This window comes from Lepisma saccharinum, chromosome 16, assembly GCF_977018435.1.
Source record: "Lepisma saccharinum chromosome 16, izLepSacc3.1, whole genome shotgun sequence".
NCBI lineage: Eukaryota > Metazoa > Arthropoda > Insecta > Zygentoma > Lepismatidae > Lepisma > Lepisma saccharinum.
In genome coordinates, this window is record NC_139244.1 from 46277237 (window position 1) to 46300872 (window position 23636).

At 36.1% G+C, this 23636-nt stretch overlaps 1 long non-coding RNA gene across 10 annotated transcripts in view; it reads right to left on the reverse strand.

The window, feature by feature from the left end:
* LOC146000052 (uncharacterized) overlaps nt 1-23433 on the reverse strand; it is a 73489-nt gene extending 50056 nt beyond the window's left edge. For 8 of the 10 annotated variants that reach the window (XR_014443466.1, XR_014443460.1, XR_014443464.1 and 5 more), the window contains exons 1-7: nt 23364-23403; nt 20433-20486; nt 16886-16951; nt 16263-16320; nt 14446-14504; nt 13234-13291; nt 10651-10722 (exon numbers count right to left, since the gene is read on the reverse strand). This is a non-coding gene — a long non-coding RNA (uncharacterized LOC146000052). Of the gene's footprint in view, nt 1-10650; nt 10723-13233; nt 13292-14445; nt 14505-16262; nt 16321-16885; nt 16952-20432; nt 20487-23363 lie in introns of all 10 variants that reach the window. The other 2 variants (XR_014443459.1, XR_014443463.1) reach the window with 1 other exon arrangement.
* Between the last annotated feature and the right edge of the window lie 203 nt (nt 23434-23636).

Sequence of the window (23636 nt, forward strand, 5' to 3'; positions counted from 1 at the left end):
CGATCCACTTGATAAATGAATTTCCAGCGCAACAGTAACTTGACTGAAATGCATATAGTAATTAAATGTTGTTATTAACTTCTATAATAATAATAACTCGTGACTCTACAGCCCTCGAAGGGCCTTGACCTATCTCCCGGCTGCCAGTCTCCATCCCACAATCCTACCTAGAGGTGTGGAGATCTTCAACCAGTAATGGGGTGACGTGGGGTCAGCACGTCGAACCCCCAGCCGTTATAGGAGATATCCGTGACCGGGTTACACTACTCACTCGTAGCTCCCGAATTTCCTCACGATGGTGGGTTGTTACCGGTCCTATGCACAGGCCGAGAACCCAGAGACTGAACCCAGGCGGACTCGAACCCATGCCGTCGGAGCCCAAAGCACAGCGCCTTAGACCGCACTGCCACGGACGAGGACAATTAACTTTTGTACAATTTTGTTCAAGAAAAATCTTTCAAAGCTAGTTAGAAATTTTAATCACAGCGTTTATCAGCGGAATATAATCATGTACCCGAAATAAAACACTGCTTCGACTTGTAATGTCATTTCCAGGGAAGACTTCAGGTTTGGTGCTTTGACGCGTGACGCGCACAGCAAGGGGTTGCTCGTTACAAAGGAGAGAAAGTCCAGAAACGGAACTTTGGAGGATATTCACGTGTGGTATTCAACACGTCGTTGCAAAATTTATTTGTTGCCACAACTATTTGAAGACAGTGGCTCAGAAAGGGAACCAACTTGCCTCATTCAATGTAGCGTATATTTGGAAGTGAAACAAGAATAACAAATTGGAACTACGTTTATGGTATTATGTGCTCATTGAAATTGATTAGCCTAACCAAAATTTCTTTTGAATACTTAGAAAAGCGGACTAATTTAGAAGCTTTTATGATTTTTGTTTGTGCTGCTCTAAAGATTTCAAAGATATGGATAAGCATTTTAGGTTGTACATTGACTGTGATGTAGGGGGTGGGGGGAAAATAATGAAAGTTGAATGTCTTCTGGGTTGCGGTCCCTTGCAAGGATAAAACGCAAAGTGGGATGAAACATTTCCTACTAGACTATTTTTTGTTGGCGTTACGGCACTTAGGCATACCTTTTGAATAAATGCAAAAGATAGTCGTTGGTGTAGTAAACTACGAAGCAGAGGGTTCTAAGTTCAAATTTTGGGTAAAGGTTAAATATGTCCTTTTCTTTGTCTCATCAGTGTTATCCTCATTGTTACAATTAAACCATTCGTCAAATTGAAAATTGAAGTATTCGTCACATGTCATATTGGTGGCGTACATAAGTTGTTTGGCAGAGAACTTTTAAAAAAAAAGAATTTCAAATGCAGGAGGCATGGGAATTCTAGGAACATGACTATAACACAGGCCCGTAGCCAGGATTTTATTTCGGGGGGGGCTCATCTCTTATCAGCACAGGCGTCGCCAGGAATATTTGCAGAAAGGGGACAGGTCATTGATAAAACTTGATTGGTAGAAAGAATAATGACAACAATAATTATTACCAGTTTACTACGATTATAATTATCATTTTACAATAACAAGTATTATAAGTTATTGAAAATAAATTAATTTTAATCCAAATTATTTGTTATTATTATTATTATTATTGTGTAAATGGAGAAAGACTGCTACTCGATCCACTGTGTATATCCAACACATTGTCCATTTTTTCTTACATTTTGTACAGTTAGTGTACTGAAATTCTTAGTTATTGTATTTTGTTATTAACCGTTACACATTCCGTTAGAAAAAGGCTTTAAAAGTTTTGCAAAATTTTACTCGTAAAGTTTATATTGTATGGCTTGTCACAAAGAAAACTACAATTTTTGAGAACTGGTGGATCAATTTATTCTTTGGATAAAATGATAGAATATAAAAATATAAACTGGTTCCTCTATTATACACTAAACCTTTTTTCGATCTAATGTTTAATCCTGCTAAGTAAAATTAATTACCTCTATGCACTATTTAAATTAGATATTTGTAGGATTTCGGGTGGCTTCAGCCTCCTTAGCCCTCCCTTCCCCTGGCTACGTGCCTCATAACAAGAAGGCATAACCCTTCTCTTATTGTCATAATCCTTTACGATAATACCAGTGAGTTCGGAAATATTAAATTGTTAATTGTGGTGGGGTCACATTTGAAACATTAAGTTTATTTTACATCTCGGCACAGAGAATTATATTAATATAAACATATATTTCCTTTGTTTAAGTGCAGTAAGAAATGTAGCAGCAAATCTAAATCTCAATATGAAATGTGAGAGGAAAAATCATATTTTTCTTTAGGCTCAAATTTTGTTAATTACTGACGTAAAGCAGTGAAATGGTACTTGAAAATATGAAATGACTATTCAAATAGATTATTCCTGAAATTTACATGTAACATACAGGTATTTATTTCGTACATTTTCTAATTATAAAAACATCACAGGGATCTCAAAACTGATAGGTTTATTCCAAGGTCCGTCGACCGCTAGTATCTCCCGCAGGAACAACGTCGACGGACCTTGGGTTTTCGGCCTATTTTGAAAGTATTTCATGAGTTGGTCACTCGAACCAGCGCCACTTGCAGTACAGCGCCTCTGTTGAATATTTAGAGAACTGTTACAGGGTGGTAATTTGTTGGGAAAAGGGTTCAGCAGGTAGACAAATTGCTCGGAGAGCCTGGCAGGGGGTCCAGGACAACAAACGTTGTCATGTCGGCAAAATTCTTTCGCTATGACAAGGCCTGTGAGTGGATTTTCAGTGGGAAAGTTTGTACATGTGGCATCACGGTGCAGCCGAAACTCACCCAAAGAGGTGTATAGGGAAGGTTTTCACGACAGATCTGCACTCACCCTAGGGTAGGGAGGAGAAACTCACTCAAAAGGGTGAGGATTCCGAGTATTCTGACCTTCGAAGCCTCCAAAGAGCGAAACTCACCCCAAACACACCCTTTTTTTTTTGCAGTGTATTTTTCACGGCTATTTCACATTAATCCCATACGATATACTGAGTTATTTTTCGCAATGTTCCAATGAAAGGTAAGAGATTTTGGCTATTCCTTTTTCTTCCGTGATGTTAAATAGATTATATTCGTCACGCGCCTATAACGTTACTAGCTAACATTTGTGAATTGTTCTTTCCTTGTAACGTTAACATCTACCATACTGAATTTATTTACGTTCCTTATGTAGATGGTATGTACCCAACTGCATTTTGTTCCGTTCCGCTACAGTGGTTTACATTTTGTTACATTCCTATGTAACGTTAATTAACCATATTGCCTTTCACTTCATTCCGTTACGGAGGATTGCATTCATTACGTTCCTATGTATACCGTTATTTACTACCATGTTGCATTTCGTTACGTTTTTTTGTAACGCTAGTATATACCATATTGCATTTCGTTACTACGTTCCTTGTAACTTGTAACGGTAGTATATACCATATTGCATATTACGTTATGTTCCAATGTGCTCATTTCGTTCCGTTCCTTTATAACGTTAATATCTACCACAATACATTTTGTTACGTTCCTTGTAACGTCAGTCTATAACATATTGCATTTCGTTACGTTACATGGGTACCAGCAGTGGAACCATACTTTTCCTCCTACAAAATGGAACGTACCGTGTAACGCAAATTGGGTACGTTACGACTCCCTGCCTTCGTCGCCCTCCGTAGCCGAGCGGGTTAAGGCGTTCACTCGTCTTGAGATCGTTCGCTGCGGGATGGCGTAGTTTCCAATCCGGCTCTGGTCGGAATTTATTCGGCCTACATATAGGGCTGGTGGCAACCCACCATCGTGAGGAAATTGGGGAGCCCCAAGTGAGTGAGCGTAATCTGGTCACGGAGACCTACTATAACGGCTGGGGATACGTCGGGCTGACCCCCCGACTATTCCACTACTGGTTGAAGATCTCCACGCTTTGAGGTGACGAAGGAAAGCGTGGGAGGGAAACCGGCAGTCGGTAGGTATGCCTAGGCCCTTCATGAACTGTTGCGCGACTTATTATTATTATGATGGGACCTTCAAGATTGAATGTTATGTGGGAAAATGTGAAATTTGGTACTTGTAAAATCAGTTTTGCACTGTAATTGCATTCATTGGAACAAGAATTGAAGGAAATTACACAGTAAGGAAGATCTTGGAACTAGGTGGCATCCAGTGTTTTAGTATCACAAAATGAAATTGTTGAAATCTAATGTACTTTACCAATCGTAAACATTTTCATATTTTAGGAATGCCATAATACCTATGTCAATAAAATTTAAATCTTTGCCTGGAATATCTATAAACTGCAAATGCGAGTTCCATAGTAAGGAAATTGCTTAACACCCAAATGTCAACCTCACTCCCACGTAGTTTACCCTGGACTACATTTTGTAGACTGAGGCTCTGGTGTCTGGACCCATGGCCTACATAATCCTCTTTGGGACTTTTGTTGTGTGCTGTCCATATATAGTCATGATTGTCCCTTCATCTATTCATTCTATTTCATCGTATTGACATTCACCCTCACCTTCACAATTAGTCAAAACTGGCAGATAAGTGAAATAAAGAAATGTTTTTTCCATATCAGTTGATTAGTTCATGATACATGACGGTAGTTGCAGATAATATTTTGTGTCATTAGTTTCTTTAAATAACCTTGTGAATCTGTAATTGCATTACATTTAACAATTTTACTTTTCACATGACTTGTCTCTTTTGGTACTTTTATGCCATCTAAGAAAGACACAATGAGGAACCATTCACCGATTGTGCAAATACATTAGAGACTGTTTTTAACACATTGCACTAATATACAAGAAAGAATATACCACTTTGAGTGGTACCAAGTCTGGGAAATATAGGGAATGCTCGTGTATCTGATACCACAGCTGCTCCAGTTTGTCCATTGTTTGACATACCTTATGTATGGGGTAAAAAAAAAGGTAAAGTGCTCCCCTGTGCATAGCACCACGCTATGAAGGTGTATAGGGGTAACGCCCCACATTTTCTTGATGTGGTCGTGAGTGAGGGTGATGTGATCAGCATCACACCCCTGACTGCCTTTACCCCCCCAGGTACCCATGTTATTCGACGCTGGGTGGGTGCCGGAGCTGCTTCCAACGTTAGAAAAGTTCCCGGATTTGAACCGGCTGGGGATCGAACCCGGGACCTTTAAGTCAGATGCATTACCGACTGAGCCACCGTGGCCACTCATATGTATGGGGTACATTGCAGAAAGATGATACCTCTATCCATGTCGTTTTTCCTTGAGCGTCACCTTCCATTTGTCCAGCAGGCATATATAATGCATGGTATTGATGATTGCACTACACTACACCAGGATGCCCTTGCAATCCCAGAAGGCAGTGGACCACTGTACACTTTGGGGGGGGGGGGGGGGGGGGCATGGAGAACTGCTGTGGTACCATTCTGCTGACTGCAATTTGTCATGGGATTGTAGCAATACAACCATGTTTCATGCACTGTTACCAGTAGTTTCACAAAACTGGAGCTATCTACTTGAAATCTGACCAAAACTTGCTTGTATTTCTCCACCCATTCATGCCTCTGATCAGCATTCAAATTTTTGTGAATCCAGTTTGACTCAACCTTCATCATGCCCAAGTCCTCATGAATAACCTTTCATTGCTGATGCGCAGTTCCCCCTCTATCTGTTGGAGTGGGATTAGATGATCGTCAAGAATCATCCTGTGGATGGGGTAAATTATATTGGGTGTGGTCACAGAAATTAATCGGCCTAACCTTTGGTCATCCTGCAGCCCAGATTGCCTACATTTGAAATACCCTGCCCATTTCTTCAAATGGTATATGATGGTGTCTTTTCCCCATTTTTATGGTCAGGTCATTGTGTACCTCCTTCGGCGAGAGCACATTCAGGAATAGGTACTGGATGGAGGCACACTGTTCAAATTACTAGCGTCTGGTGTATATGGGCTGACATCCTCAATTTGGAGACTGAAAAGTTAGTTATTTTAACTGGACATGTTTTTGCATGGTACATTCATGTATTATGTATTTAGTTGATGGTGCTAGTTTGTGTACTCATTTCTTGAGTATATTTTGGACTCTTGATATCTTTTAAACCATCACCATTCAACCATGTATCTGTAAATTGTGTACAGTTCAAACAACCCTTACAGACTATTTTGATTCCATAGAAGCATATCCACAAACTTCCACAGTATTGGGTTGCCATTGTTAGTCAAATCTGTTGTCCTTTTTACAAATTTCGAGGTATTCTTAGAAGACATATGAAATAGATTCTCGAATGTTCATCTGCAAAAGGAGCCAATAAGAATACCATTACCATTGTGTATTCCATTAACTCCTTCCCTGTATTCAATGTAATATTATGCCCTTGGTCACTATAGCTTATTCTGTGTTGGGTGTAATATTATGCCCGGGAACATATCTGACTTAAATAATCTGTGTTGAACGGAATAATAAGTTTTGTTTTGTGAAACATATGTTTTGCTATTGAAGAGACAATGACCTTTTATTTAGTCATGATTTTCAGTGCCGAGGAAGAAGTAGAAAGTAAACTGTTTTTTTTTATGCTGACAAAGTGCAAACGTGAGTTCGTTTGTGTGCCATATTTAGTCCGTTGCTTTATGTACAATTTTTTTGGTGTTACATTATTTGCACTGTTGGTGTTTGAGTTTGCGAGTTTCTAATAGTATTGTCAAACAGGATTGCAAAGTATTTTTCCCTCTTATCTATTGAAGATATTGCAATGAAACTTGGCGGATGCATAACGTATACCATAGTATTTTTCAAGGTAATTATAATTGGGTACCTATATCTAGGACCGGTCCAGAGGGCCCCAAAGTTACCAAGTGATTTTTCGGAAGGAAATTTTCCGAATTATCCCCTATTAGTGTCTAATACAAACAGAATTGCAAAATATTTTTTCCCTCATACCTATTGAAGATATTGCAATGAAACTTGGCGGACGCATTACGTATAGCCCATAGTATTTTTCAAGGGAGATTATAATCGGGTACCTATGTCCAGGACCGATCCAGAGGGCCCCAAAACCAAAAGGGATTTTTCGGAGGGAAATTTCCCAAAATTATCCCAGATTTCCCTTTCCTCATACTTGATGTACACATATACTGGGAACACAATGCAAAATCATTTCTTGTTTACTATTATTGATTTTCAATACTGGTTTTAACAATTGCCTGTTTGTTCCTAAGTAAATTGTGAATGAAGTAAATCTGTTAAATTAACTTGTGCATTAAATGATGAATAGATCATAACATCCCACAACGCTTTGACTGTTGAGAATGATAACTCTGTTTATCCTGATAGTGCATTTTTCACATAATTTTTCTTGTGAAATTTGTGGAAAATCGTTTTTGAAGTAATGTATATTTTTTTTTTGTTTTCAGCCATCCACTTTGTAAATGGATACTGCTGTTCAAGAGATCCTAATTGGCTAGTTAATTAAGGTACTGCAATCTTGTTTTATGTTGAACATCACTAAATGTTATTTTTTGTTGACCAATGTGCAAGTGACAAACAACAGCTGCAGATTCTTGTGCCACCTTGGTATGGAAAGTTGTATTTATTTCTCATTGTTGGTTTCCGAGAGAGATTTGTGTGTTTGGTATGAAATCTCCCATAAATGTGTAAAAGATTCTTCCATTTCTTTGCAAGCAGTTGAATTCAAAAATGTATATATATATATCTAATATCATAGTGTTCTACAATCCTGAAGGCATTTTTTTTCTAATTTGATGTTAGTCATTTTTCTGAACTAAATGATGAATAGATAGACGATATGACTGTTGAAAGTCATAACACCATTAAATCTGATGTGACATTTTATAATAATTGTGAAATTTCTCCTAATTTGATGTTTTTTGGGTGTTAATACTGCATTTTTTTTTCCAGCAAAGCACTTTGTAAGTGATGACTTCATTCCACTGATGCTAAATGCAAGAGAAAGAAGGTACTGCAATCTTATTTATTTTTTCATCCTTTTATAACATTTTGCTATGATGGGACCTTCAAGATTGAATGTAATGTGGGATAATTTTGGGAAATTTCCCTCCGAAAAATCCCTTTTGGTTTTGGGGCCCTCTGGATCGGTCCTGGACATAGGTACACGATTATAATCTCCCTTGAAAAATACTATGGGCTATACGTAATGCGTCCGCCAAGTTTCATTGCAATATCTTCAATAGGTATGAGGGAAAAAATATTTTGCAATTCTGTTTGTATTAGACACTAATAGGGGATAATTCGGAAAATTTCCTTCCGAAAAATCACTTGGTAACTTTGGGGCCCTCTGGACCGGTCCTAGATATAGGTACCCAATTATAATTACCTTGAAAAATACTATGGTATACGTTATGCATCCGCCAAGTTTCATTGCAATATCTTCAATAGATAAGAGGGAAAAATACTTTGCAATCCTGTTTGACAATACTATTAGAAACTCGCAAACTCAAACACCAACAGTGCAAATAATGTAACACCAAAAAAATTGTACATAAAGCAACGGACTAAATATGGCACACAAACGAACTCACGTTTGCACTTTGTCAGCATAAAAAAAACAGTTTACTTTCTACTTCTTCCTCGGCACTGAAAATCATGACTAAATAAAAGGTCATTGTCTCTTCAATAGCAAAACATATGTTTCACAAAACAAAACTTATTATTCCGTTCAACACAGATTATTTAAGTCAGATATGTTCCCGGGCATAATATTACACCCAACACAGAATAAGCTATAGTGACCAAGGGCATAATATTACATTGAATACAGGGAAGGAGTTAATGGAATACACAATGGTAATGCAAATGCTGTTCATAAGTAAAATATTATGTAATTTTAAAAAAAAATTAAATAAAACTCTTAGCCAATATGAAGAATCAGGATGCCTTCTAGTCCAAATATCTTATTTACTATGTATTTCCAGGTCAATTCTTGTTCCCATGAACCCAATTACGTATATACACGAGAATGGAAGGAATTCTGTAGCATATTCAGTATCCAAAAAGCATTACATCATAAAATGTTAATCCTGGCACAGAAATTCTCAAGTTTCAGTCCCAGACTGGTCATAGCTTTTCTTTGTGGGCATCATTCATCAATTTCAAATAATCATTACTTAGCCTCTTCATACCAATTGGCAACAAAAAATTTAAAATTTGGAAATACCGTGCGTCCATTTCGATCTGCAGCCGAGAGATCGGGAGAAGCGTGGCGGGCGGCACTGACGGAGATGCCGACATTTGCGGCCTGAAATGCACGCTTATTTTTATGGACATATGCAGACATTTATATAAATATTGCAAAACGAGCACTAACCTGTGTTATAAGAGTATGGTTTTAATTTTAGTAGCTTAGTGACTGTATGTGCCGATGATTTTGACACGCCCACCTCTTGTGAAACACGGCGTAGACGTTTGTTTGGAGAACGTTCTAACGCTGCACCAATATCATCGAGTTTTGCTTCGGTTAGAATCCGTCGTTTTTGCTTAGGTGTTTTAAAATTTAACGATACAGTTTCTCGTAATTTAAGGACAAGATGTCTAACCGTATCTCTGTGTGGAGTTGAAACGCATGGGACTTTCTGTACAAATTACCTACACACGTCTCGACACGAGTTTGTTTTCACGTAGGTACGTGTCATACATAAAAAAATCTTTGTTCTAACGTGAATCTTCCGGCTGGCATTCCAATCGTCTCACTGACACGTCACACATACACACTACAATAACACAAACAAGTAACTGCAAGTAACCAAGAATAACACACTTGCGCACAGTACGAAATTAACACGCTCTTGGTTTACATTGCTCGCCACTATATTTACAACTGTCTTCATCTAGTCGCGAAGGAACAAAAAACTCGAGCTCTGAGATTTCGGATTGCAAGGAAGCTCACGAACACTATTGACTTTTACCGGTTTCTTCTACAGCGTAATCTTGATAGTGTTGCACATTCAAAACCTCCAAACGATCCCCATCGGCACAAAACTCTTTCAAGGATATAAACTTAAGCAGGACGTTACTGGTCAAAACTATGATTAAAATGTTTTATTATCTGTGGCTCTTAACATCGTTTCTAAAGCGTATTTTTTTGTGTATATAACAGCAGAACTTGGATGAATTACAGAAGAACTTTTGCATGTTATAACACAGGTTAGTGATCGTTTTGCAATATTTATATAAATGTCTGCATATGTCTATAAAAATAAGCGGGCATTACAGGCCGCAAATGTCAGCGCCGCCCGCCACGCTTCCCCCGATCTCTCGGCTGCAGATCGAAATGAACGCATGGTATATGGGTTATGATTAGGACTGGGCCATACTGTAGATGCATCGATATTCGCTGATACCAGAGGTATCGGTATCGGAAAGCATCAGTTGGAATTTATTTAATGATGATACTTTTCTGGAATTTTGGCCTTTCACAGAACTTGTAAAAAATGTTACATGTCTCTTTCGCAGTCTAATTATCCTGGATACTTACATATAAATATATATTTTGAACTTTTAATTATTATAATTTTTCAAACATCGGTATCTGTGGTAATAGTGAGGGTATTAGTGTCAGTTCAGACCTAGTTACAACTTCTGATATGACATAAGAATGCACATAAAATAAATAAAATTGCAGTACCTTCCTTCCCTTGCATCTAGCATCAGTGGAATGAAGTGGCCTCCTGTTGCTTGTTTCTTGACTATGTTTTTGCTGAAAAGAAAAGCAACAAATTTATCTAAAAACAAATTTTCAACGAATTTCACCAGGAAAATTATACAAAAAATGCACTATCAGGTTTAACAGTGTTACGTTGTGGGATGTTATGTTCTATTCATCATTTAGTGCACAAATTTATTTCACAGATTTACTTCATTCCTAATTTACTTGTACTTAGTACAAACAGGCAAATCTTAAGTAATGAAACAATTAAACTAAACATGTATTGTAGAGCAAGGTACCATTAAATATGTACAGTACATTCTTGTAGCTAAACTGCTTGGAAAAGAATGAAGGCATGGAAAATATTTTATAGGGATGGGACACATTAATCGGTACTTATCGATATCCGCCGATATAGGCATATCTGTGTATTGACTTAACTGTAAAATTACAGATTATTTTACAGATCCAATATATTGATAAATAGCTGATAATTTACAGCAAAATTCTGTCATTTTGTTGTAATTTTTATGGATAATCTCAATGCCCTACTTTCTAAAAAAGTAAATGAATAAATATGCAACTTCTTTTGCACTGCAGTCACCTTGAAACATACATTTATTAAGGAGGTCAATGAAATTTTCAGGTTCTTCAAGGACCATTTCCAATTTTATATCGGATCGGTAGAATATCGGTTATCAATATCAGTAAATTTTATATCAGTACTTTATTGGTATCAGCCCATCTCTAATATTTTACATAATTCATATATTCCCATTCAAATGCTTCTCATTTTAAGGGTGTTTATAATTTTGATTTTTTGCCCATTTTTTATTTTGGGTGGAACATTTTTTTGACGCAGTGAAATCATCAAGACTAATAACTAGGGGCATGCATATTTAGTTTTTGACGAAAAAACGAAATTTGAAAAATTAACATTACAATGTGTTTTTTCATGTTTTTCAAAGGTGTGAGATGCATTTTGTGACCATGTTTTGTCACGAAATAATGCGAAATGAACTGCAAAAAGCGAAATTAAATCTTAAACACGAAATTAAGGGTTTATTCACCGACGCGACACCTTCTGAGGTCTGAATTATCCTCAGAGTTATGCAATTCCCGGAAAATTGATTAATTCTGCTGTTAATATTGGAGAAGCAAAAATGGACTCCTTTACACAGAAATAAACTTAATACTCTGATAACTACATAAATGTGCTATTAGAAGTGAAATGTTAATTCTGTGGAATAAGTGTAGTTTTTAAATCAAATTTAGGATTATATTCACAATTTTAAAACCAAAATGTATTTTTATATACCACTTTTCATCCGCTTTTTCACCGCTATAACACCGATATTTTATTTACCGCTTTTGAACCCGAAATTGACTCAGTTTTTGTACCGAAATTTTGCTTTTTTATTTACCAAAAATATGTGCCTCTACTAATAACCTAGAGAGGCTTTGTATTTTCTGAATGCGATTGATTTGGTATATTTTACATTTTTCTGCTACTTTTGGCTATCACCAAATGAGTGACATAATGAATAGATACGTCACAAAGAACATGACCGACCAGGCCAGGATTCGAACCTGGGCCCCTGACATTGTAGTGCACGCACTGTGCTAACCACTCCACTACAGAGGTAGTCTATTTTATCCTGTAGAACTTGAATTTCTTGTTTATATATTTTCCGTGCAAAGAGCTAAGTTTGTTTTATGACATCCCTATAATATATTTTATATGCACATTATCCACCATTTAGTCATTTGAAATTCATATCTTCTGTATGATATCACTTTGCAAGAATTGCTCATCCAAAGATAAAACAGGTGCTCATGTTGGATGTGCAATCCAAATTCAAATGCCAGCTATTAATGGAATACACAATGATAATGAAAATGTTCCTGATAGATAAAATATTACAAAACTGCAACAATTTAATCTCTTAGGCAATACAGTAGAGCCCAAAATCTTATACTATGTAATTCCATGTCATTTCTTGTTCCCATAAATCCTGTATCCATGAAAACAAATTTAATTTGTACCCAATTCTGTATCTGAAAGCATTAGATGGTCAAATTTTGATCTTTTCACAGAAATGCTGATTTCAGTACCGGACTGGGCATGGTTTTCCTTGTCTGTATCATTAATCAATTTCCACTAATAAATTTGGGAATGCAGTATTTGACCACATAATCATCTCAGATTTTATCTGACACCATCATGTTATTCTTTATTTCTTAAAACAAAATTGTGCTGGTATTACCAGTACCTAAAAATAATTATTACCAGGTAAACTGTCTTCGGTGCAAGATTAGGATGCACGAAAATCTAGTGAATTTACTAAAAAAAATTGAATAGTTCAAATCGATGCACAACATTTCTTTATTACAGCTTAAACATTTTTCCAGTCTGACGCGATGAAATGTTATTAAACTATTTTCAGGTTGAAAAATAGGGTGTGATGATTATGTGGTGAAATATGGTAGATTGGTTGAGACTTCTAATATATTTGTTAACACTTAAGAATGATAAACATAAAATAAATAAGATGGTAGTACCTTCTATGCCTTGCACTTAGCATCAGTAGAACTCAGCCTCCACTTGCAAAGTGCTTTGCTGAAAAACAAAATGCATCATGTAATACCTCAATTTTGGAACGATATCACAACAAAAATTATAACATGTCAATCAGATTCAATGATTCTATCAATCAACAGTCAGATCGTCTAGGGCTTATTCTATTCATCATTTACTTCAGAAAAATGACTAAGAAAAGTAACGTCTAACTAAAACAGAAAATGACTTCAGGAATGAACACTATGACATTAGAAATTAGGGATGGGACCGATTAATCTGTACTCTATCAGTATTGGCTGATATACAGATTATTTTACTGATCCGATATATCAATAAATATCTGATAAATTTGTGCAAAATTCTGCCATTCTGTTGTAATTTTTATGGATAACCTCCATGCTCTACTTTCTAAAAAAGTATATGTCTAAACATGCAACTTCTTTTTCACTGCAGTCACCTTGAAACAATTTATTAAGGAGGTCAATGAACCTTTCAGGTTCTTCAAGGACCATTTCTAATTTTATATCCGATCTTTATCGGTAAATTTTATTCATGTGGAGGGGAATAAACAACGTGGTTGATAATATAAGACGTAAACGAGTTACTAAAGATATATCGGCAAAACTTACTTGTAAATGTTTATTAATTTTGGTTGCCTCCGCCACCATTCACTTGGAACTCGAAGCATCAAGTTCCCAAGTGGAGGGTGACAGAGGCCACTGAAATTAATAGAACATTTACAAGTAAGTTTTGCGGATATATCTTTAGTAACTCTGTTACGTCTTATATGGTAAATTTTATATCAGTATCGGCCCATCCCTATTAGAAATGTATGGTTTTGGGTAAATTTGCTTGCAAAAACCTAGGATATGAAGAAATTAAAGTATAATATATATGGGATACAGCATATGAATTATTTTAGTTTTAAGGAGGTTTCATACGGAAACAACATGAGACACTAGGAAAACAACATAGAGAACTAGATGCAAACTACCGTACCAAACTGACATGACAAGCTGCACTTGGTTTTTAATTGGGTGTTGCAAAGAGTGGTTATGATGCATGTCCAGTAAAATAATTTTTTTATGGACTGGAACTGTCCCATCTGAAAGCTCCCTCAAGACTTCTCGAATGACATTGATCAGCACAAAATAACATTCCCAAAAGGCAAACATAAAATAAGATTTCAGTACCTTCCTTTCTTGACCAATTAGCATCACTTGAATGGCAGTCATCATTCCAAAGTGATTCACTGAAAGAAAGAAAAAAAAACCCATTGCTTTACAAAAAAAAAAAACTCAATAAATTTCACCAGAAAAATAATATAAAAATGCACTATCAGATTCAGCAGTGTTATCATTCTCAACAGTCATAGCGTCGCGGGTTGTTTTCATCATTTGATGCAGAAGTTTATTGTACAGATTTAGTTAATTTTAAATATATTTAGGTACAAACAGGCAAATGATAAAAAAGACAAAAGGTAACTCATAATAAACAAAAAAAATGTTTTTACATATTAGAAGATTGTTATTAAATATGTACAGTATATTTTTGTAGCAGAACTGCTTGTAAAGAATGAAAGTATCTGAAATATTTTACTATACTTAACTAACATCTTCCCACTTGGTCACATTTGACACACTTAACATGTTTCTGAATTTAAGTCTTCACATTTTTATTAATGTACATTAGCGCAAAGGATTATAAACATTGTCATCTTCAATGTCTTTGCACAATCTTTCATAGTAAATGAAACTATAAAATTAACAAAAGACATAGGTCACGTGGAAAAACGTACTATCAAGGCATTAAGGATTCTAAATGTGATCTGCAGGTACAATGTTGTGTCATGAGCTACTCAACAGAGTTGTTCATATTTTTAGGTGGGTCGTTTTTGATGCAATGAGAACATCATAACCAATACCATACATCTTTTACTATGTCTGTTCTACCTGCAGAAATTGAATCTGTTGTTTTTACATTTTCCATGGAAAGATCAATCTTAAATGAACTTATGTTTCATGGCATTCCTACAACTTATTTTATTTGCAGATTATCCACCATTTAGTCACTTGAAATTCAAGTCTTCTGTATGCTGACCTGATTCTGTTTACTGTAATTGCTAGACCAAAGATAGAACAGGTGCTCACGTTGGATGTGCAATCAAAATTCAAATGTCAGACATAATTGGAATACACATCGAAAATGAATCCCATGTCAATTCCTGCTCCCATGAATCCAATTATATACATGGGAACAAAAGGAAATCTAAGTAGATTCAGTAGCAGAGAGCATTAGATGGTCAATTTTTTTCTTTCCACAAAAATTCTCATTTGAAACCCTGGCATGTAGGCAGTGGCGCTAGTGTCGCAAGGCTAAGTTACAGGGAAGTTTGGTGAATCTATATGAGTATCTCACTCGCTAGAGTGATGCACAGTTCTCCCACCCTCGAACATACCACACTTATGTTGGAATGATTGGCAAAGTCCCGTATTTCTGAGCCTATTAAGCAGCACCGTCAACCTAAAACCCATACATCGAAGATAACTATGACATAAAAATTCTAAATCATAATTCCATATATTATTATGCAAGACTCAAATATAATGTGTACAAACATCTTTTTCATTTTCATATATAACTGTGTATTGAATAAAAATGCATTTTTGCATGGAGATAGTGACTGTTACTGAAGTTTCAATTTCACAGTTTTCGTACTTCACGATCCATATTTGAGGGCCCACTACCACAGCCAAATTACGGACATATGTGTTTTTCTGCTCGAACGGAAAACCTATCAATTCTGTATGCCATCTAGCATCGCCGTGTGAACTATCGAGCGCTTGAGTGAAAAGCCTCATTGCATTACTCATATGGAGATATGGGTACTTTGTGTGCGTCCCTTCATCAATTTCAAGTGGGAATATAGGCGTTAAGACGTCTGATATCAACACTTGGCGAGACAAAGAACATTTAAAAATTTATAAGAATTTCTATAAGATTCCAGTACCTTCTTTTCCTTGCATTTGGCATCAACAGAATGCAGATTCCACTTACATAGTGCTTTGCTGAAATACAAAATATAAACTTATCAAACCTAAATTCTGGACTTTTCGTATCAAAAATTATAAAATGCTAATTCAGATTTACTGGTGTTATCACTTTCAACAGTCATATCGTCTAGGGCTTATTCTATTAATCATCATTTAGTTAAGAAAAATGACTAACAAAAGTATCAAATTAAACAGAATATGACTTCAGGATTGTAGAAAACTAGGACATCACAGATTTATATTTTTTGATGAAACTGCTGGCAAAAAAATGGATCTGAAATAGTTTACATATTTGTTTCATACCGAAACAATGCAAGTCTCGTTGAAACCAACATTGATGAATAATTGATTGAATTGATGTTTTAAGTCCACTTTATGCACAGTAAGGTTAATTGGGACTGGACCTACAGTTTAAAGTGGGATCTGAACCACTATGTGCCTCCACTGGGTAACATTGCTGAATAAATGTAACCATTTATGTAAAAGTGGCATGATTACCTGCTCCTCCCTACAACTTTTGATTACGTTGGTCAACACAAAGTATTTTTTTATTAATACAAAACAAACAAGATTGGAGTACCTTCATTAACTAGGCCTAGCCAATTTGCATCAATTGAACAGCAGTCTCCATTTACAAAGTGCATTTCTAAAAGGGAAAACAATAAATTAGTTTAAAAACGAAATTTTCAATAAATTTCACCACAAAAAACATAAAAATGCACCATCAGGTTTAACAGTGTTATCATTCTCAACAGTCAAAGCGTTGTGGGATGTTATGTTCTATTCATCATTTAGTGCACAAATTTATTTCACAGATTTACTTCATTCCTAATTTACTTAGGAACAAAGTGGCAAATTGCAAAAAAGACTAAAGAAATCCACATTAAACAGAAAATGCAATTAATGTACAGTATTTTTTCTAGATAAACTGTTTGGAAAAATAATTAAAGCATCTGAAGAAGTGGTAGTAAAGCATGTGCACTGGAGTTTCTTTTCATGTACTGGAGGTGTTATATCGGTTCAGTCTGAAAGTGCCCTAAACTCCAAAAATAATATCAGCAAAAAATTACGTTCATGAATGCTAGACATAAAATAGATTCCAGTTGTAATAAAAAAAGTAAAAAAAAGTAAAGTGTTCCCCTGTGCATAGCACCACGCCATGAAGGCGTATAGGGGGTGTGGGGGTAACGCCCCACACTTTCTTGATCCGGTCGTGAGTGGGGGTGATGTGATCAGCATCACGCCCCTGACCGCTCTTTACCCCCCAGGGTTTCCCCCAGGTACCCATGTTATTCGACGCTGGGTGGGTGCCGGAGCCGCTTCCATCGTTAGAAAAGTTCCCGGATTTGAACCGACCGGGGATCGAACCCGGGACCTTTAGCATGGTAGTCAGACACGTTACCGACTGAGCCACCGCGGCCACTTGTAATGGGCAACCTATTTCTAAATGATTATTTTTCAATTAGGTGATGCTGCTACATACTTATACATGCTGCTCGTTTCTTTATTAGCCTTGTAAACTACTCTTGTGGCTTAAATTATATTGGCAGATAGCTGAGCATAAACCTTGCAATAAGCACCATCTGGCCTGGGTTTAGTACATTTGCCAGATTCCCTCAGAACATCATTCATTCCATATACACATGCAAAACGTGCTTCAATCTCCTCAATTAAACAAACTTTCTGAACACATTTTCGAAAGTTAAATGCAATTGAAAACATTGATAAACAATGTGAATGTATTTCACTTTCTCAAGGGGGTAGGGTCTAGGGCAACAACCTATTTTTACCTATTGCATGTTCACATTAAACATGTTTTCAAAGCATGTAAAAATCTCTACATTACTTATTTAACTTGTAGTCGAAACACCTGGGTCCTGGGGACCCGATGGAAATTTGTTTTGCATTACATTAAGAAATGGTTGGCAGTTAAGACGTAACTGGCACAACAGTCTTCTAGTCCTTTGTTCTTTTCCAGTGGAATGGTTAGGGAGCGGAGGTTGATGAAATTTCATCTTTTTTCTGACACGATGCTGATTAAATACACACAATATTACACCTCGTCTAGAACCCAAAAAAGGTAATTTTAAAGTGCATTTTTTGGCAATTTCCAGGATTTAGGTCATTTTCACAAAATTTTTCGCAATATTCAGTGTATTGTTTCATCATATTTTGTCATTTCTTTCATTTTGGTAATATTCTTGAGTCTTTTCTTTACAGTGCCACAGAAACACACCACACTACATCACCAGGCAAGATACGAGAAATTAATGCATTTTACATCAATTCATTCAGTATATAAGACTTTCATTAAATTGTTTTAAAATTATTCGGTTGTTTCCATTGGAAATCCTCGTTGAATATTTTAATTGAATGTGCATGTGGTATCATTTGATGCCTTTTTTTCTTCTTTTAATCAAAATTGCATTTTGTTTAATTTCATTTCAATTTTTAACCTGAAACTAACGAATTTTATGGTCATTTTTTAAATTTTTAGAACATTCTATAGGTCATATACCTATATTTTTTAGGTCATCAACTTCTGCTTCCTAGTTATAGTCATGAGGGTGTTACTGTGCCAGAAGAGCCCACAAATGGGTTCCCAGACCCAGGTGTCCACTTAGCTTTACTTTTTGTGTTAATGCATGCTTTAGAGCAACCACTCTATGTCAAGCATTGTGAAAAAAAGACTACATCCTTGCAGCCTTGGATGATTCCCTAACAGATAATGGTGCTGAGTGTGGATATGAGGTTAGTGAACATGAATCAGCTACAGAGGAAAAGTATAGAGGGAGATGCTAAAGAAGGTGAATCTGCCAATGTAGATGTAGTAGATATATTTATCAAAAGGTGTCTATTTTCTTATATTATGAATATATAATTTTACCATGTCAACACTTTGTTGACAACTACTAACAAACAAAACTATCTGTACATAAAAAAAAAAATCTGTGTTGCACGGACACAGGTATGTCTTAAACATAATGCTTTTTCGGTGTGACGGTTAAGACTTAAAAAATGAAGCCTTCCATTTTCTTAATTCTAGTGCAGGCAAATTACGAAAAAACAATTGAGTTTTTTGCCATTAACCTTCGTTGGGTCACGTAAGAAAAGTTACATCAATGGTAGCACACTGTCTCGGAGACCCGGTTTTTAAAATATTGGTCTAAAATGCCAAATCCTCAATTATTACGATTAGATATTTTCTTTCAACAATTGTGATTCTATAAAACTATGAAAATTGAAATTCTATAAGATCAGATCATAAAGAGGTAGTCTTTGTTAATATATTGGAATGGCATATCGGAGTTTCATTGGAATGGCATATCGGAGTTTCAGTGAAAACTAGGTACACCTATGCATAGACGGAGCAATTTTACAATACCGGGAGTTTCTCCAATTTGTTTCAAATTCGACATACTCACTTATTTTGCCCTCCTAATCATGAATCTGCAGTTAAAATTTGGCGCAAAATAACCGAAATTAAGTGGTCTGCAATCGGCACAATTGCTCATTATTTATCAGAAAATTTTGTTTCAAATACCTAAAAAACGATATATACACCCCTGAACAATAATCTGGAGCGCGGAAAGAAGTATTTATGAGTCCAAATTTCCACCAATTCCAGGCTCCGCCCCTGGGGTAACTGACCTACGCTCCGGCTACCCAGCTTTCACTATAGTGTCCCTTTTCAAGGGCATGTTAGAAATTGGCCAGTCACCTGACCGCAAATCAGAGCCAAATTGCAACTCCACCTTCATGATTACAAGACCAAAATTAGTAAGTATACCAAATTTGAAACAAATTGGAGATATTTCAGTTATTGAAAATTAACGTAATCTATCCTTACTCTCAATGATTCGTTGAACAAACATACAATCCACACCCAAATTTCAACTCCACATTCATGATGACGATACCAAAAGTAGTAAGTATACAGAATTTGAAACAAATAGGAGATATTTCAGTTACTGAAAATTACAACCTATCCTTACAGTCAATGATTCGTTCAACAAACATACAATAGACACTATGCAACATGGCATTTTTCCCACACAAATGAACGCTCCATCCAACTGGTATAACTTTTGGCACAACACTAGTAACTACACCGTTGCCAAACGTACCTCTATTCGAAGCCGCATTACACAACCTCTTCTCCCTCCATATCCTCGTCGTCACTGTAAATAAATGCACCGCATTAACGATCTTTTCACTCCTTCGCTCCTCCATTCTTCCACAATCAATGATCTCCAAGTGACAAATTAACAATGTTGCAATGCTGTAGACAGTGTAGCAAATACCGATCACCGATTGTTCACATCAAATATGGCTACCATAATAGTGTATCAACAATCATACTGTTAATAATTGCACAGAATTTCGCAATTTCTATACACCAGCGCCAAATTTCAACTTCAGATTCATCATTAGGAGGCCAAAGTTAGTGAGGGTAACGGTTCAGATTTCTCCTAGCATAAGGACTAATTATTGTAGAATTTTGGGGCATGACTTTACAATACCGGACCACTCTTAATTTCTATAAAATTTCGCCTACTTACTAATTTCGGTGTCCTGATGATGTATCTGTAGTTCATATTTGGCGGTCACTTGTTAAAATTGTACATTTACGTGCAGAACTTGTAAAATAACTTTGTGATTTACCACAGCAATTCGGAACCATCTTTCTTTCGCAATTCGTTAATGGTCTTCCTTTACGCACAACAATCTTGCTGACGTCAGACAAGGAACGCCTACGAGGTTATGTTCCATTAGCATAAATACAAAGAAAAATTAATATTTTAGCTAAAAGAACTATACCTCGTCCTGCCTGTTGATTCCTTCAGGAACGACTTGAGATGACTGGAGCCCTCTCCGATTTTCTTCATATTTGGCATAATCACTAATTGAGGACTCCTAATCACAAATATGAAGTTAAAATTTGTCGGAAACTTCTAGAAATTGCAAAATAAGCAAAAATAAACCGTTAGTTTTCGGAATAGAAACTGTCGATTTGTGAAATATTTTGTTTCACAACCAAATATATATATTCCTGATACTACCACAACACCAAATTTTAACTGTTTGCCTAACCTAACCACGTGCCAATGGTTCGTTGCGCTAGCGTCAATGGTTCGCAATTTCTAGACATGTCCGACAAATTTTAACTTCAGATTCGTGATTAGGGGGCCTCAATTAGTAAGTATGTCAAATATGAAGAAAATCAGAGAGTGGTCCGGTCATCTCAAGTCATACAATTTCCTCATGTTTGGAAAATGGAATCTTCTGTGGAGCTATTCTTCTTATGGTAGGGTTACGTTACGTTAAGAAAACATAGTTTATTTCATTTTTTTCTCGATTTCCATACTTGACCGCCAATTATTACATTCAGATTCGTGATTAGTTCACAATTAGTGAGTATGCGAAACCTTACGCACGTCTCATGGACAAGATATTCTCAGTCGACAAGCGACAGTAAATATCGTAGAAGCATGGGAAAGAATGTAGAAATAAATTGGAACCTTAGTATAATGCATTTTGGGACTTTAACCTGCCTAACCTAACCATGAAAGAATATATTGAACAAAATCTTAAGTAATCGTTAAAACTCCGCAGTGTGTGTTAACAGGCATCGATATCAAACCATGTAAAAATTGCATTCATAGCATGATGAAATCGCAGTAGAACAAAAGGAACTTGGGCCCATATTTTATTTCGGTTTGCATTAAATTTGGGTTTCATCACTGTTTTGAGTATTTGGTAATTATTTGATTTGACAATTTAATTATTACAAAATACAAAAATTACAGTCACTATTTCTGGCTAAATTAACTTTGAAACCTGATTTTCAGTTATGAATGAATGGTAAATGTTTACTATCCTTCGGACACCTATAACTTCTGAGTTTCGTCAATTTTTGACATTTGTACTTACCTATCTGCTTCGCGGATCATATTTTAACGTGTATTCACGTTTTTTTGATCAATTTTCTTTTTAAAAAAAGTGTTTTTGTAACTGAAGAACGTATGTTTCCGCAAATGGTTTGTGGGGCTATGCGAGAATGGTGTGTGGGGCTACGCATATTTTTTTCAAAACCAATTTTTAACTATTGTAACCTATTGTGACCCTACCTTACCTAACCTTACCAGAAATGGTTTGTGGGGCTATGTATGAATGGTTCGTGGGGCTAAGCGTCAATGGTTGAATTTCTGCTATGAAACATTCCCACATCACACAAAACACCTTCCAGATGTTAGACAATACTAGAGGAACTTATTACGGTTAGTAGTTTCTTCTGTAATGAAGAAATCTGTCCGAAGGATAGTAAACTAGTACCGAATGAACAATACCAGTTTGGAGCATGCTTGCTGAACAGTGTGATGCGAAAAGGTGAGCTCTGGGCAGAAAAGCAATAATGATAGCAACATGGATCAAACTTCTCATGACGTAGAGCCTATTTGTACGTGTTCTTTTCCCTCAATATATTGGGCGGGGTGAAACTACGAAGTACATATGTCCATCTATTTCGTCAACAAGTAACAAATTATGCAAACTTATCAAAAGTAAATCCAAAATTAACTTATAAAAATGTTTTCGTGATAAATTGTCTCATATATTAGGTAATCAGTAATACTGCGATACAATAATATAATTTTGTTATGTAATAAGGTAAATTTGAATATATAAGTGATGTAATTAAGGCCATGTGGGCAATGTGATAAACGTAAAATGATATTCAAAGAAATGACAAAAAAAAAGAAATTCATGTGTGAGCGCCACGCTGCGCTCACAGTATACCAAAAAAAAATTAAACAGTTTACGAATAAAAATGGAAGAATAACATACATGAAGATAACGGTATACCAAGATAATTAGCAGTGGAGTGGAGTCGCCGGACAACAGCCGTTGTGACCACGTTGTCTCGTGTAGCTTTATCAACCTATTATTAACCTATCCTATTCTAATTTAATATAATTTTGAAAAAGTAATCATTATCAGAATTGCTGTGAATTTCGAATTAACAACAAAGTAGTGTACTTTCAAATAAAGTTTGTTACCTTCCGCCACAGATCACGATATCCGTGTCGTTCATGGCATCATGCGGGAAAAGAAAGGAACAAAAGCAAGGAGAAAAGAGTGGTGGCGGCTAACCAGTGTTGCCATAATCTAATGGCACAAATTCCTGTGTTTACTCAATTTTCCCCCACAATTTCCCGTGTCTACTCAATTTTCCCCTTTCATTTAGAAATATTGCTCGGCAAGAAAGGTTCCTGTATTCAAGTTGATTGATTGATTGAGTTGGTGCTTTTAAGTACACTTTATGCACAGTA